The sequence below is a fragment of the Hemitrygon akajei genome, chromosome 6 (genome assembly GCF_048418815.1).
Source record: "Hemitrygon akajei chromosome 6, sHemAka1.3, whole genome shotgun sequence".
Classification (NCBI taxonomy): Eukaryota; Metazoa; Chordata; class Chondrichthyes; order Myliobatiformes; family Dasyatidae; genus Hemitrygon; species Hemitrygon akajei.
The window spans coordinates 124,339,995-124,354,559 of NC_133129.1; the positions used below are offsets into that span (position 1 = coordinate 124,339,995).

At 41.3% G+C, this 14,565-nt stretch overlaps 1 protein-coding gene across 1 annotated transcript in view; it reads right to left on the minus strand.

The window, feature by feature from the left end:
• The window catches only part of chrm4a (cholinergic receptor, muscarinic 4a), a 94,726-nt gene extending 82,792 nt beyond the window's left edge, over positions 1–11,934 (minus strand). The window contains exon 1 of the mRNA XM_073049186.1: positions 11,345–11,934. The gene's annotated coding sequence lies outside the window, so the exon portion shown is untranslated. The remainder of the gene's footprint in view (positions 1–11,344) is intronic.
• Between the last annotated feature and the right edge of the window lie 2,631 nt (positions 11,935–14,565).

A 14,565-nucleotide genomic window follows, 5' to 3' on the forward strand; every position in this document is an offset into this window, starting at 1 on the left:
GGTAGATAGGGTTGTAAAGGAAATTTCTGGCAAATTGGCCTTCATAAATCAATGTATCATGTACAGGAGATGGGATGTTATGTTGAAGTTGTATAAAAGATTGTTGAGGCCCAAGTTGGAGTATTGTGTGCAGTTTTGGTCACCTACTATAGGAAAGATGTAAACAAGGTTGAAAGAGAAAATTTGCAAGGATGTTGCTGGGTCTGAGGGACCTGAGTTATAAGTAAAGATTGAATAGGTTAGGATTTTATTCTTTAGAACGTAGAAAATTGAGAGGAAACTTGATAGAGATATACAAAATTATGAGGGGTATAGATAGTGTAAATGCAAGCAGGCTTTGTCCACAGAGGTTGTGTGGGACTACAATGAGAAGTCATGGTTTAAGGGTGAAAGGCAAGAAGTATAAGGGGAACATGAGGGGAAACTTCTTCACTCAGAGGGTCATGAGAGTGTGGAATGAGTTGCCAGCATAAGTGGTGCATGCAAGCTCGATTTCAACTTTTAAAAGAAGCTTGGATAGTAGGGACATGGAGGGCCATGGGTCTGGTGCAGGTCGATGGGAGTAGGTGGTTTAAATTGTTTCAGCAATGACTAGATGTGTCACAACCACGGATCTGGCAGCGCAGCAGATTCGGCAATTGCACTTGTGCATATGCACGTGTCAGCTAATTATTACTTCATTGTGATAGTATTTAATTCCATTCATTCTGTTGTAGTATTTGTCAAGACTTGGACACAGTACAGCAGTGCTTCGCTGCCTGTTTGCATTTGGCCTTTCCTGAGAAATTGGATAGTCGGGTCAACTGACCTGAAGACTGGCAGTATTCGTTTTATTCTTAGTTGTTCTTTTCAACCGCAGTGTAGGTTCCATTCACCATTTGAGAGTTTTAGCTAACGGCCCTGTTTGACCTAGTGTTTATTGTTTTCTTTTCTACCTTAACATTGTTCAAATTAAAGTCTGTGAAATATTGACCGTTTCAGTGTCTCTCACTCTGCACTTGGGCCATATCCGAACCTGGTGACAAGATGGACGAAAGGGCCTGTTTCTATGCTGTACTTCTCTATGACTCAGTACTTACAAACAAGCTTCAAAACCTGAGCTTCTGTGCCTTCCTCTGAAACTGGATCCTTGACTCCCTTATTGGGAGACAACAGTTCACTGCAGGATCAGAAATAACATCTCTTCATTGCTTGCAATCAACACCAACGAATCTCAAGGATGTGTGCTTAGCACACTGCTCTACTCTTTCTAAACTTATGATTGTGTAACAGGGCACAGCTCAAATGCCATCTATAAATCTGTTGATGACACAACTGTTGTTGACAGAATCTCAGATGATAATGTGGAGGAATACAAAAGTGAAATAAATTGGCTAGCTGAGTGATGTCACAACAACAACCTTGCACACGCTTACAGGAAGACTTGGAATTAGTTCTGGACTTCAAGAAGGGACAATCAGGAGGACAGACAGCAGTTCTCATTGAGGGTTCAACAGTGACAAGAGTGAGCAGCTTCAGTAACTTCTCAGAAGATCTATCTTGCGTATTGATGCACTTTTGAAGGAGGCACATCAGCAGCTATACTTTATTAGGAGATTGAGCAGGTTTAGTATGTCACCAAAAGTTCTAGCAAATTTCTACAGAAGCACCATGGAGAGCATTCTGACCAGTTGATATGGAACCACCACTGCACTGTGATAAGCTGCAGAGTGTTATAAAATCAGCCAGCTCCAACATGGGCACTAGCCTCCCCACCATCAAAGATGAAACATCAAGAAGGTGACATCCATTATGAAAGCCCTTCGTTATACAAGACATGCCCTCTTCTTAGTACCTCATCAATGAGGAGGTGCAGGAGCCTGAAGACATGACCTCAATGGTTTAGGAACAGCTTTTTCCCTCCACTCCCAGATACCTGAATGGTCCATCAACCCATGAACACTACCTTACGACTTTGCTCCCCTTTTGCATTATTTATTTATATGAGCCAGTGATCATTAATGGAGAATGTGTGGAGCAGGTTAAGACCTACAAGTATCTGGGAGTACAGTTAGACGAGAAGCTAGACTGGACTGCCAACACAGATGCCTTGTGCAGGAAGGCACAGAGTCGACTGTACTTCCTAAGAAAGTTGGCGTCATTCAATGTCTGTAGTGAGATGCTGAAGATGTTCTATAGGTCAGTTGTGGAGAGCGCCCTCTTCTTTGTGGTGGCGTGTTGGGGAGGAAGCATTAAGAAGAGGGACGCCTCACGTCTTAATAAGCTGGTAAGGAAGGCGGGCTCTGTCATGGGCAAAGTACTGGAGAGTTTAACATCGGTAGCTGAGCGAAGGGCGCTGAGTAGGCTATGGTCAATTATGGAAAACTCTGAACATCCTCTACATAGCACCATCCAGAGACAGAGAAGCAGTTTCAGCGACAGGTTACTATCGATGCAATGCTCCTCAGACAGGATGAAGAGGTCAATACTCCCCAATGCCATTAGGCTTTACAATTCTACCGCCAGGACTTAAGAACTTTTTAAAAGCTATTATTAATGCTTTTTGAGATAGTGATTTAGATGCATATCATATTTTTTACTGAGTTAAGTATTGTATGTAATTAGTTTTGCTACAACAAGTGTATGGGACATTGGAAAAAAGTTGAATTTCCCCATGGGGATGAATAAAGTATCTATCTATCTATCTATTACTTTTTATCTATTCTTATAATTTATAGTATTTTTACATATTGCACTGCTACTGCAAAGCAACAAATTTCACAACATGTTGGTGATAATGAACCTGATTCTGAAGTTCTATTGGAAAGTACTAGCATTGCTTCACTTTATGTTGCTCTTTGAATAAAAGATATGAAGCCCATAACTGTTACCTAACCTATACGTTTTATAGAAACCAGGCTTATAATAACATACTGTAGCTGTTCAAAATCGGCTCTGTTTTCATGATTTCTACTAATGACCCATGTATTAAAGTAAAAATACAGTTAAAATTGTAAATTAAGTGTCTTTTATTCATGGAAAAAATTATCTGGGCATTTTCTATCTAAGTTTCGCACTTTTTGTTGTCACTGGATGTGCATAATGCAAGAAAGTCACTGACACATTCATTCAAAATGAAGATCATTTTCAGGTGATGTTGTAGTGTATATGGCTGGGTGCTTTTAATTAGATTGTGGTTCTTTGTGTTGCATTTTTTTTACAAGGAACTGGCCTTAATATTTGAGCAATGGACAGAATTATTCTTTGACAGGACTAACCTCATTATTTAGGAAGACTGTTTCTCAAGGAGAGCAGAGTTACTGCTTTGGAAAATTATTTTTAGGTACAAACTAAATTAATGATTATAACTGGCCATTCTAGATAGGGATCACAAGCATTCATCAGTGGAAGAATTATATCTAGAGAGATGGGCCAGAGTAATACAAATGTACGGCACAGGGGGAGGGTGAGAGACCCCCATTGAGAGATCTCTGTGGGAAGTTGTTTACTTTAGAATAAAGGGCATTCTCTTTGGTTTTGATAAGAGTTAATTGGGATTGTGCTAGTTGCATCAATTCAAGTGTGGCATTGAGCATTCCCAGTGAGCCAAATAACCCATGATTAGTCCAGTTCTTGTTGCCCACTTTCAGTTAAGTAAGTCAACAGCAACATCAAGCCATCAGAGATGCAGGTGAATGCAAAACAAATGTAAGTTGCTGAGTTTGTCATTCAAATGTGTAGAAAATCCTCATTGTTGCCAGAAGAAAAAAAATTTACACAACAGTCTGATTCCTTCAGAGGATAAGTACTATTGGAGAGCTACATTTTTCACTGACTCTTCCATTGAACAGAGAAGACAACTATTCAGCCACATTCACCAGTTAATCTCAGTCATCTGGTCTTTCCACAACCCTAAAATTTAAGTCTTCATATATTGATCTGCTGTTCTATTAGCTGCTTCTGTTGAATCATGTTCTATTATCCTTTTCAACTATTGCATTCCAAAGCATAGCAACCCATTTAGCAAAATTTCTCTTATGTTGCCTTTGAATTTTCTATAAACAGTTTTCAGTCTGCACATTCTCATTACTAACTCATCTCATAGTCAACGGAATGACTATCTCTCTATAAAACTCTAAAAGATGAAGTACTCTGTTGAATCCCTTCAAGCTTCCCTACACTCAGTTTCACATAATGTTGGCACTATTCCACTATTCCAGGTCTTCCAAACCTGCTCCATGGCTTTAGAATCCTTCCAACAATGATATGCCCAGAATTTAGAACAAATTCCACCCAAGGACTTTTTAATGTTTCATAGAGACACAGCTACCTTCCTTGTTCCCACACTCGAACTAAACAAAAATCTCAAATGTGTTTTCAATAGTCTTCACAATTCATCCTCTCATATTCAAATAAGAAATGTATAGTATGTACCCCCAGGCATGTCTTCATCTCCATATTCCCATTGGGAGGGTAGAGTGATACAGCACCTAGACCTTCAAGGGTATATGGAAGATGAGGAATTCACAAGGGTTGAAGCATAGGGTAATTTTAGTATTTTGATTCATTTTGCATTGGCTTTATCTGTTGCATTTCAGCTGTGCTGGTCAGCAGTAGGTGAAAAGGACAGAGAGTATTTAGGTGAGTTAATTGGAATTATGTTTAATGGTGTCACAATGCAACAAGTTATTTATGAACAGGCTAGCTTGAGAAGAAGTGTCTAGCTTTCCTCTTCCATTCCTTTACCTTCCTTCTTTTGCTCCCTTGCCTTGCCTCACCTGGTGCCTTGCCTCACCTGTAACCCTTGCCTTCACTGCTGTCAAGTTCAACCAATGGAGCAAGATAAGGAACTGTCTTTCATTGTTTTGAACTGTCTCTGTGTCCTCGCCTTCGCTAGGTAGGTACGGCGGTTTGCTGCTACCTTGTGTTGGGAGCCATCTTTGTGTCCTCACCTTCGCTAGGTAGGTCTGGCCGTTTGCTGCTACCTAGTGTTGGGAGCCATCTTTGTGTCCTCACCTTCGCTAGGTAGTTCTGGCCGTTTGCTGCTACCTAGTGTTGGGAACTGTCTGTGTCCACGCCTTCGTTAGTTAGGTCCAGCCGTCTGCCGCTACCTTGTGCTGGGAACTGTCTTGTCATATTCTAGTTCCCAGTTTCATGTCCTGGTTCTGCTATCCTAGTCAAGTCCTAGCCCAGGCCCAGAATCCTTGCCTCATCCGGGGCCTGTGTCATGTCCAGCGTCCTTTCTTCCCCACTTTCCTTGCTTCCTTCTCATGCCTAGTCCTGTTCCTGGTAGTTCAGTGTCTGTGTCTTGCATTTGGGTCTGCTCCCTTATGACACTCATTTGCCCCACTGGAATCTTCGCAATGGCTGAACACTTACAATGGTCAGGTTGTGCAGTACAAATCAAATTCCACAAATCTTTGCACTCGCACAGGACAGTATTCCAAAACTAGGGAAGAGCAATTTAGGAGGCATAAGATATCCTATGACATGTTTTTTAAATGGGTAGCATGGCTCACAGGCACACATCCACAGGAATGTGTATAGGAGTCAAAATCACGTCAACAGCGAAAGGCCCATGTCACCAAGTGGTGGTAACTGGGACTGGTGTAGATGGGGAATTGGTGCTTAGTGTTGATATGGATCTGTTTAAATTTTTTTTTTGATCCATGGCTCAACAACAAGCCTTATGCTGTGGTTTATTTCAGTTGACAAAGTATATTATCATACAAATGAAGATATCATATTGGCCTCCATGATACTGACCATTAATTTGTATAATATACAACATACAATCACTTACTTTGTTGAAGTTTAGGGAGTGGAATCCCTGGGGTTGCTGTGTGCCTCAGTGATAAATTGCTCCATCCATGGTGTATACACAGTGGCACCCTTTACCTTGGGGGTACCTGCAATGCTCACAATTCTATTTACAATCTCTCTTATCACATATTATCTGTTACCCGTGATTGAATTGATAGCCAATATGTGCATTGCTGCAAACACCTCTAGTTCATGCATAGTAGCTGATGGCCATGGTCACCTTGACCTAGGCTGCTGCAATGGACTATGGCCTACTCAGAAGGTTACCATTTTGAGATAGTGACCAATGCCTTCATTCGTCAATCCATCCTTACTCTAGGATAGGTCTTCAACGTATTGTTTCTGAATTGAGACAAGAGAATTGTATTGTCAACACCCAGTGTGATACTGGCCAAGACCTACTTCTCTCTCCCCTTAGCAACCTGTCCTTAACTTGTATGCCATTTGCTTAGTTTCCTGCTGGTGCTCCACTTCAAGGGCTAAGAACCCCACCTCGACTGAGAGCACCGGTTTGTGCAGAAGCTTTGAAACTTGGATGACGTCCTTCAGCAGCTACCTCACCGAGTTGCTGGCAAGCATCAAACATTTGCACAATTCCTGCAGCAGGCATCAGTTACTGAAAAACTTGAAAGGAGTTTATGGCCGGTTTCCACAGCACTGGTGGTGATAGAAGTGCCGAGCTGTCACTGCTCTCGGGGCAGTGCAGGTGTTAGGTAGGGTGCCTGAACCGTATCGGATCGATAGCGAAAATGTAACAAGCGGGCATGCAGTTTATCGATCGCGTGGTGAATCGATTGGGCGGCCTACGGAGTCTTTTTTTTTGCGCGGGCTTCAAGTACGCGGGTTTTCGTCTCAGCAGGCCGGGTTAGTCACCCTCGCACTGTACACGGTCACGCGTGTACCATGTCTAATATGACTGAGTGTAATCTCTGATATCGTCTTGCTCCGCGCCTAAATAACAGTATCGAACTCCAAAGGGGCAATGTTATTACTAACTGCGGTCACGGTCCGCCAACTCTGCACCGTTAATGAACACCTAACCATAATGTCTGCTTCCAGTGGAAGACTTCCATTCTTAATCATCTTTTTTCTGTCATAACCTTTTTGCTATTAATCTGTTGGCAAATATTTCACTTTGGATTTCCCTTTGCTGATAAGTTGCAGTTTTCCTTTCCATCCCTTTGGCTGTCAGGAAATAATCTGGAAATGCTTCATAAAGATATTTAGTTTTCGTTATTGAGGAAAATGTACACCAACAGTGCTACTGTGTTGCTGTGTAACCGCTACAAGGCTGTTCCTTGGTATCAGATGATTAACCTGTGTGAAATGTTCAAATAGGCATTGCTTTCGGCTTCAAAAGGTTAGGGGGAAACTGCTTAAATGGGCAAATAGCAGGTGCAATTCAATGCACAATATTGTAAGATGACACGAATACGTAAAGGGAATAGGGAGAGGCAGTGCTTTGAAAATAGTTCAGTTTATGGGGAATATAGGAATAAAAAGTATTAACTCTGGCACACAAACATTAAAGGGCAGCCTCACGTTTACAAATAAATTAACGATGTAAATGGGGCTCTGGGCTCCAAGTTTCAAGATTTGTTTTTGTGATTCTCTGCCGGATACTGTTCCAGCCACAGCTATCCACGATAATAAAGCCTGCAGATGTTGGAAATCTTATTTAAAATAGCAGACCTGAAAAGATCTCAGGAGCCCATAAAGCATCTGTAAGGAAATAAAGGGTTATTGTTTCATGTCCGAGTTTCTCCGTCCCGGCAGAATCACGCACCTGAAATATCAATTTTCTGTCTCCACCAAGGCTGCATAGATCTGCTGAGTTTTCTCAGCCGGTACTTTGCATTCAATTCTGAGAATTTTACTTTGGAAAGAGTACGAAAATTATAGGCGGGTTGCTAAAGATGTGTACTCGAATCGTTCCGCTTATAACGTTTATAGGGACGGGCAGCAGAGTCGCGTGCTGTTCCAGCAGAAGAAAATTTCCTTAAAATAAGGAAGAGTACAAGCGGATCAAGATAACCTCTTTCCATCGGCTGAGGGGAGGCCACATACATAACAATGCAGATTTTTAAAAAACAGAAATAATAAAAAAACAACCTTTGATATCAGAAATCGGGGTTTGCAAGATCCTTGACAATACACTGCTGGATTAAAAAAATCAATGGCAACCTTAAAATTAAATCCTTGGAGGAAAATTAATGCAGCACAAGTGGATAGAGTGGAAGAGAAGGACCCGTTGGCTCTTTGATAAGCTGGAGTTAGTCTTAACGTACGATTTTTGGGACGGTGTTCTTAGGAACGGGACATGGTAGAACGATATTTAATTTGGTGAACCTCGTTTACAGAAAAAAAAAGTCATGGTACAGCCTATGGCAAAAAGTCACAAAAGATGTCAGTTTGAACGGTGAAAGGCTTATACTGTCTAATAGAGGAACATATTGTATAAGAAGAACTGGTAAATACATGATGACTGGGCATTTCAGTGAATACCAGGTAGTGTCGTGGAGGTAGAGTTGGGAAAGCAGGAGATCCCAGCGGAATCCGTGCTGGGAACGTGTTGAACAAGAGTGGTCGACAAGGTCGCTCATGATGTCATAAACCTGTTGCAAGTGCCTCTTCAGTCGGCGAACCCAGCCAGTGAAGACGCAGGCACCTTCGCATAGACCTGAATAAAGACCTTTGCTATAGCCAAGCCTCCATTTCTTTTCCTTTCTAATCATTTTTCACTAATGCTCATCCTCCGGATTTTTTTTTTTTACTGAATGTGTCCACTGTTCACTCTTTCTTCCAATGAACTTCTTCTTTCCTCTCATGTTGACTGTTTGAGCTACTGCGAACTACGACGTCCTGGCTTGACCATCTCCCATTATTTTAAAGGGATCTTACCCATAGATAAGCCGACGCTTTCTTTCCGTCCTAATTAATTCATTCAGCGTCATTGATATATGTCCTCACGGAATTAAATATTCTCCTCCAATTTATCGGTTTGTGGTTTCCCGGGGTATATTAAGACTATGATTTTACCCCGACTTTTGCATTTCTTCCGTTCGTTTACATAACATCTACAATGCCAGTCATGTTTGAGTATTTTTATGCATTTCCCTTTTGGGTTATACCTCTATCTTACTCAATTTCCCCATTCACAAGCCTTCGTATTGATTCAACCCTTTCCCAGTCCTCTCCCTCCAAAGCAATGCATGTCCCACCCAAAATCCTACATCTTAAAAACATGTCAGTTACAGATTTTCAAAAGCAAACACGATGAAATCTGCAGATGCTGGAAATTCGGCCCGAAACGTCGACAGTGCTTCTCCATATAGATGCTACCTGGCCTGCTGTGTTCCACCAGCATTTTGTGTGTGTTGCCTCAGTTATAGATTGTTAGTCAACGAATATGTGGTCAGTGCGATCACCAGGAGTAAATACTTTCGCCTGAAATGTTTGAGGAACTTCTGAATCATCTGTCTATTAATTGGACTCAGCTTTCGCGAGATCGTGCTTGGCGGACTGATAATTGGAAGTGTCTAAATAATATGTTCCTGGTATCGAATATGAAGGGACCTGGTCCTCAGCGGCCGACAGTGTCAGTTTCTGCACGAGGTCCTTATTTAACGTGTATTCCCGCCGTTCACTGTTTCTTCCCTCAATTCATCTCTTCTCTAGGAAAGATCCCGCTATGGGAGCTTTGACACTGAACAGAAGATTGATTTGTTTTAGCTAGAGAGCATCTTATCTCTGGTACTGAGTTCATTTGTTGTGACAAAATCAACATAAGGCGCACAGAAATTGTGGAGTCAATCAGAGTGTTGGTTACAACATGAATTTAAGTAGCTATCATATGACCAACCACAAAATGTGCATTTGGCGGGTTAGGATAGATGCATCTGCACGAAGTGGCAGGACGGTGGAGTCATTTTAAGCCTATTATTTTGACGCTCGTCTGGAGTATTAGATGTTTGAAAGGAATATTCTTCTTTTTGAAGAAGGAAAGTGCACTCCACTCACTTTTATAAGTTCCATGTTTTGTTCAATTCGATGCACTGAAATGCCAAACGTAAAAGCAATGAGCTCTAAAATGATTTATCTGCTCTAAATGGGTGTTCAATAATCTCGCCCTGCGTGCGTTTATTGCGCTAATTATGCACTGGTTCTTAATAATGTGTTTGACCTGCGCTGGCATGCGAGAGTTTTGGATGAATTCATGCAGCGTTTAACATAGGCTGGCTTGGAGATCCTCCTTTCTCGATAAAGCTGCAAATCGTGTTGATTGGACGAGGAATAAGAAACCCGATGGTGTTGGGGTAAAGCTATAGAGTAGTTTATTTGAAGTGATTTTTTGTTTGGGACCCTATTGCGAAAGACTTATGGTTTGATTCTTTCTCGTCGTTTGACAAGAGGTGCGCTTTCCCCTGGTTCATAGGCATGTTGTGATTGAGAAAGCGAGTGAATTATTTGTATTATTAATACCTTGGATACATTGTATCGTAATGCCTTGAATATGCAGTTTCCTTTTTACATGAAACTGTGGATTGCTTTGGTTCCGAATATTTCTATCGAGGACGGATTTTGGCTTGTTGATGTGAGGAGCTTGTTTTAATTGACTTATTACTTGGACCAAGGATGTATCTGCGCATTCTGGTAGACTGGCTGCGATGCCGATTTCTAATTAGACATTACGCCTTCAAATTATATTTGCTTGGATTGGAATGTTACACTCGCATTCTCTGTTCAGGACAAGTGTCTAAAATTTAGTCAAGAGCCAAACAATAAACGTTTCATCTGTTACTGGACAATGATGATTGATGTTCCGTTGATACATCCGATCACTGACCAGTCCATTTAGTCATTATTCCAACTGTTTCGCGATGATTAGCCGAGACCTCTCTAAGGGTGAAAAATAACCCAGTTAACTTTAATCTAACCCTAATAATGACTGGTTTTTGAAAATAATATTAATTTTTTAAACAGACACCTTAAGGAAAGCGGGATAGATTTCAATATTGCCACTTTCTTACTTAAACATTATCCTAAACATTATTAGAAAGCCAGTTAAAGGTACATTGACTTAGTTAGCCAATTAAAAGTAAGTGCCTCACTCAATAAAATTTGTTCCTAGCAAGTCTTTTTGTTAGTTGGCAACTTCAGGTCAAGACTGAAAACTTTGTTGCAGACTTTGTTCCGATTTGTAACTGGGGCATTTCTACCAATGACTGAGAATAAGGTTCATACTGCTTTTCTCAGAAATACTGTGAGTCTTTTTTCCTGAGGTCCTGAAGTTACATTAAAGCAATTACATTTGATCATCTAAGGGCATTAAGTTGAAAGTAACATCAAAAGAGTTTGAAATTAGACGTACTAGTCGGAGACACCGGCACACTTACAAAATCGCCCATATCCCAATTCTAAATACTGTCACTACGTGTGATCCTTTTGCGCATCGATAAGTTACCGTACAACCATACAACCCCATCTCCCAAAGGTAACTTTACAATGATCATTTGTGAAGCTAAAATAAAGTATCACTCACCAGAAGTCTTCAATCATTTCATGACACAAAGATGATAATTTCTAGGACGTGGTTACAATCCTTGATCATTTGACCAGGAACTTCAGGAGCTTAGTCTGGACACGAAGTCGTTAATTGCCGGTGAATCTGTCAGCAATTCTTCGCGTACTTTTGACATCTGTCTTAACTCTTCTCATGATCATTTTCTGCCCGTGGTGTCTGATGGATATACCGACGGCCCTGACTAGTTAGTTTGCCGGCGATAAGAGCAGTTCCAAGAGCTAGTTGAAACTGAGCAAGATGCGAAGCCTCTCCGCTGGCTATCTATTTTCAAACCATTGAAATACCGGTAAGACAGTTGTGGTGATGTAATGCAAATCTAGCCAATCAACACGGAGTCTCTAGGTCTCCTGCTACATTATACATTAACCCCCCGGAGGGTACTTTGCATTGAATGTTGTCAGACCGGAGTACGTAGTTGGTTCGTACTTATAGATTTTGCTGCAGCCCTTTTCTCAACTATCTACAATTAAAGCACTTTTATTTCTCTATTTCCTGTAAAGATCTGAAAGCTCGCGATTTAAGCTTCAATCCCCAAGACAGCGGACTGAGTTGAGTCATGAGGGAAGTAGACTGTGACATTAAAGAAAATGAAGCTGCCGTGATGTCCCACTGTCTCATAAACCGCCAAACTCCCAAGGCGGAGTTAAAAAGCTGGCTGCCCTTGCTCAGCCCGGGAGGGCAAGGTGAAGGCGTGGACACGACGTAGAATCATTAGGTTCAGGAAGGGGAACTTCCTGAAGCTGTTCATGCTTCTGGTCTCGGTAACAAAGGGAGGGTGTGATGTCTTCTCATCTGCCCACATGCTGCAACCTTTCTAATCCAGGTGGCAGCATCCATTGAACCGATCCAAATGCGCACAGAGCTTATCCCTGGCAGTAGGAAAACGCCTGTCATTTATAGCTTCCTTTCTTGATGCGCGCTCCGCCGTTCATTTTGAGGTCTCTTACAGTGTCATAGCAACAGGGAATTGATATCGCGGCGAAGCTGCCATTTAGACTGACTGAAGGAGCATATATGCTTAACGCAGGAACCAAGCACTAGGGATTGTAAACTACTATAGTGGGGTGCGGACTACCAGCTAAAACGTCCACGTGCACGGTAAAAGGTTCTACCTGATTTGAGTTGACAGCTGGAATTTGACCAGCTCTTTGACACATTTGCTACTGTCAGCCTCTTTAACTTCAATATTATTCGCCACAACAATTGATACCAAAGTGCGGCAGATGCTGGGACTTTGAAATGAAGATGGAGGTGGCTTAAAATACTCTGCAGTTTGAGCAGCATCCGCAGAGAGGGGAAAATATAGGAATGAAATTTTAAGCTGTCTCTTGACCAACTTTGGCGGGAAAATGCTATGGATATTCAGTGTATCCAATGTAACGCCGGTGAACTCCAGCTGGTGTAATTTTGAGGTCAAATCAACCATTGATATAGGGCTTCTCCATGTGGTACAGTGCAAATGATTTATCGTTGTTTGGTAGCTATAGAAACAATGGGAACGCTTTTGCATTGTTTAGTCTTTAATGTTGGGCGGGGGTAAATTCCATTAATTCAAAACAGCAATCTCATAACCGCAACCAAACCACAAACATGGTTCCGATTAACTGTACCAATAGCTGGATTCTGGATTCCAGTTCACAACAATCTAGCAGTACTCAACAATCTGCAGCTAAATTAATCTCTCAGAGTTGATGATGTTAGGATTAGAACACAATAAATTCCCAGCAATCAAATACAATAGTCTGATTTTTAGGTATATAGAGACTGTTTAACATGAATTCAGAGACTGTTTAACATGAATTCCAATAGGGAACCTTACCTGAGAGATTGAATAGCACTAGTCACTGCTGATTGCAGCAAATTTACAGCACAAAGATGGGACCATTCAGCCCATTAACAAACAAAAGAAGCACCCCTCCCTCATCCACGTCTCACTTGATCTGTATATCATATTTTATTTCTTCCTTGTACGAATTTAACTTTAATCCTCTATGGTGCATTCAACCGCTCGATATCCCAAGTGGCTGCATGTTCCATAGTCTAAACACTTCAGGCGTGTGATGAAAGTTCTCGCGTTTTTGTCATTACAGTCAGTCTTGTATTTCTGCGGGCGTATCTTACTGGTAACTGTGACTTCCATACTTGAAGAGTGACCAAATCTCATTGAATAGGACTCGTTTTTCGGATGTCTGGTGATCTTGAAAGGCAGAGTTTTGAAGAAGTAGTTTATTTTCCTGGTGACCCTGATATATCCACACACAATTCTACTTCAGGTCTACCCCACGCAGAGAAATAGTTGCAAAAATGCAAAAGTTGGGTTTTATTTACATATCTGTAAGTCTCCCATCAAGGGAGACTTGCTCAGGGCGTTTGGCATTTATGGATAATACCCATGCATTTCAAACATCCGTCTGAGCAATCTGAAACATGTATTTGATTCTAAAGAGCTATCCGGCCATTACAAAGTTCCCCAATTGTTTGTATCAAAATCAGCAAGTATATATTCTTCTAGTTCATGAGATGACCACATGTCTAACTTTTACGTCAAAATTATTAAGTTATTTCAGTTTCTTTCTGATTCTCCTCCACTAAAACAAAATGCTGTTTCAGCAAGTACTCCGCTTTTAGTTGTTCGAGAGGACGCTGTTCAGCACCCTGGACAGGGCCAACGAAGCAGCTGGCGCTGCGGGTTGCTGTCTGCGGTACTGAAACAGTTATCGTTGCTCATGACCTGCTGAGTTCTTCCAGCATTGTGTACGAATTCTATATCGTTGCTCATGACCTGCTGAGTTCTTCCAGCATTGTGTACGAATTCTATATCGTTGCTCATGTCTCTCTTCCAGAACTCAGAAACTGGTAAGGACCGAAGCAAATTTCTACAAGACGTAGTGATTCAACACCTAACTTACTGTTTAGGGCTCTCAGTTTTGTTCATATTATACAAATCCACAAGACTTAGAAAGGATATTGTGTAAGCATGGTTGTCTCTTGAACAAGAATAGTGTGCTTTCAAGTCTTTACACATTTTAGACCGCCATAGTGGTAAACTTAAGTCGCCATTTTCCTTCATATTGGACTTAAATGATCCTTTAAGGCTGGTGAAAGAAGGGCTGAAATTCCTTCCAGTTGCTTGAAAAATGCATATTTCTCAACCAAAACATTATCACGGATTAAAAGAT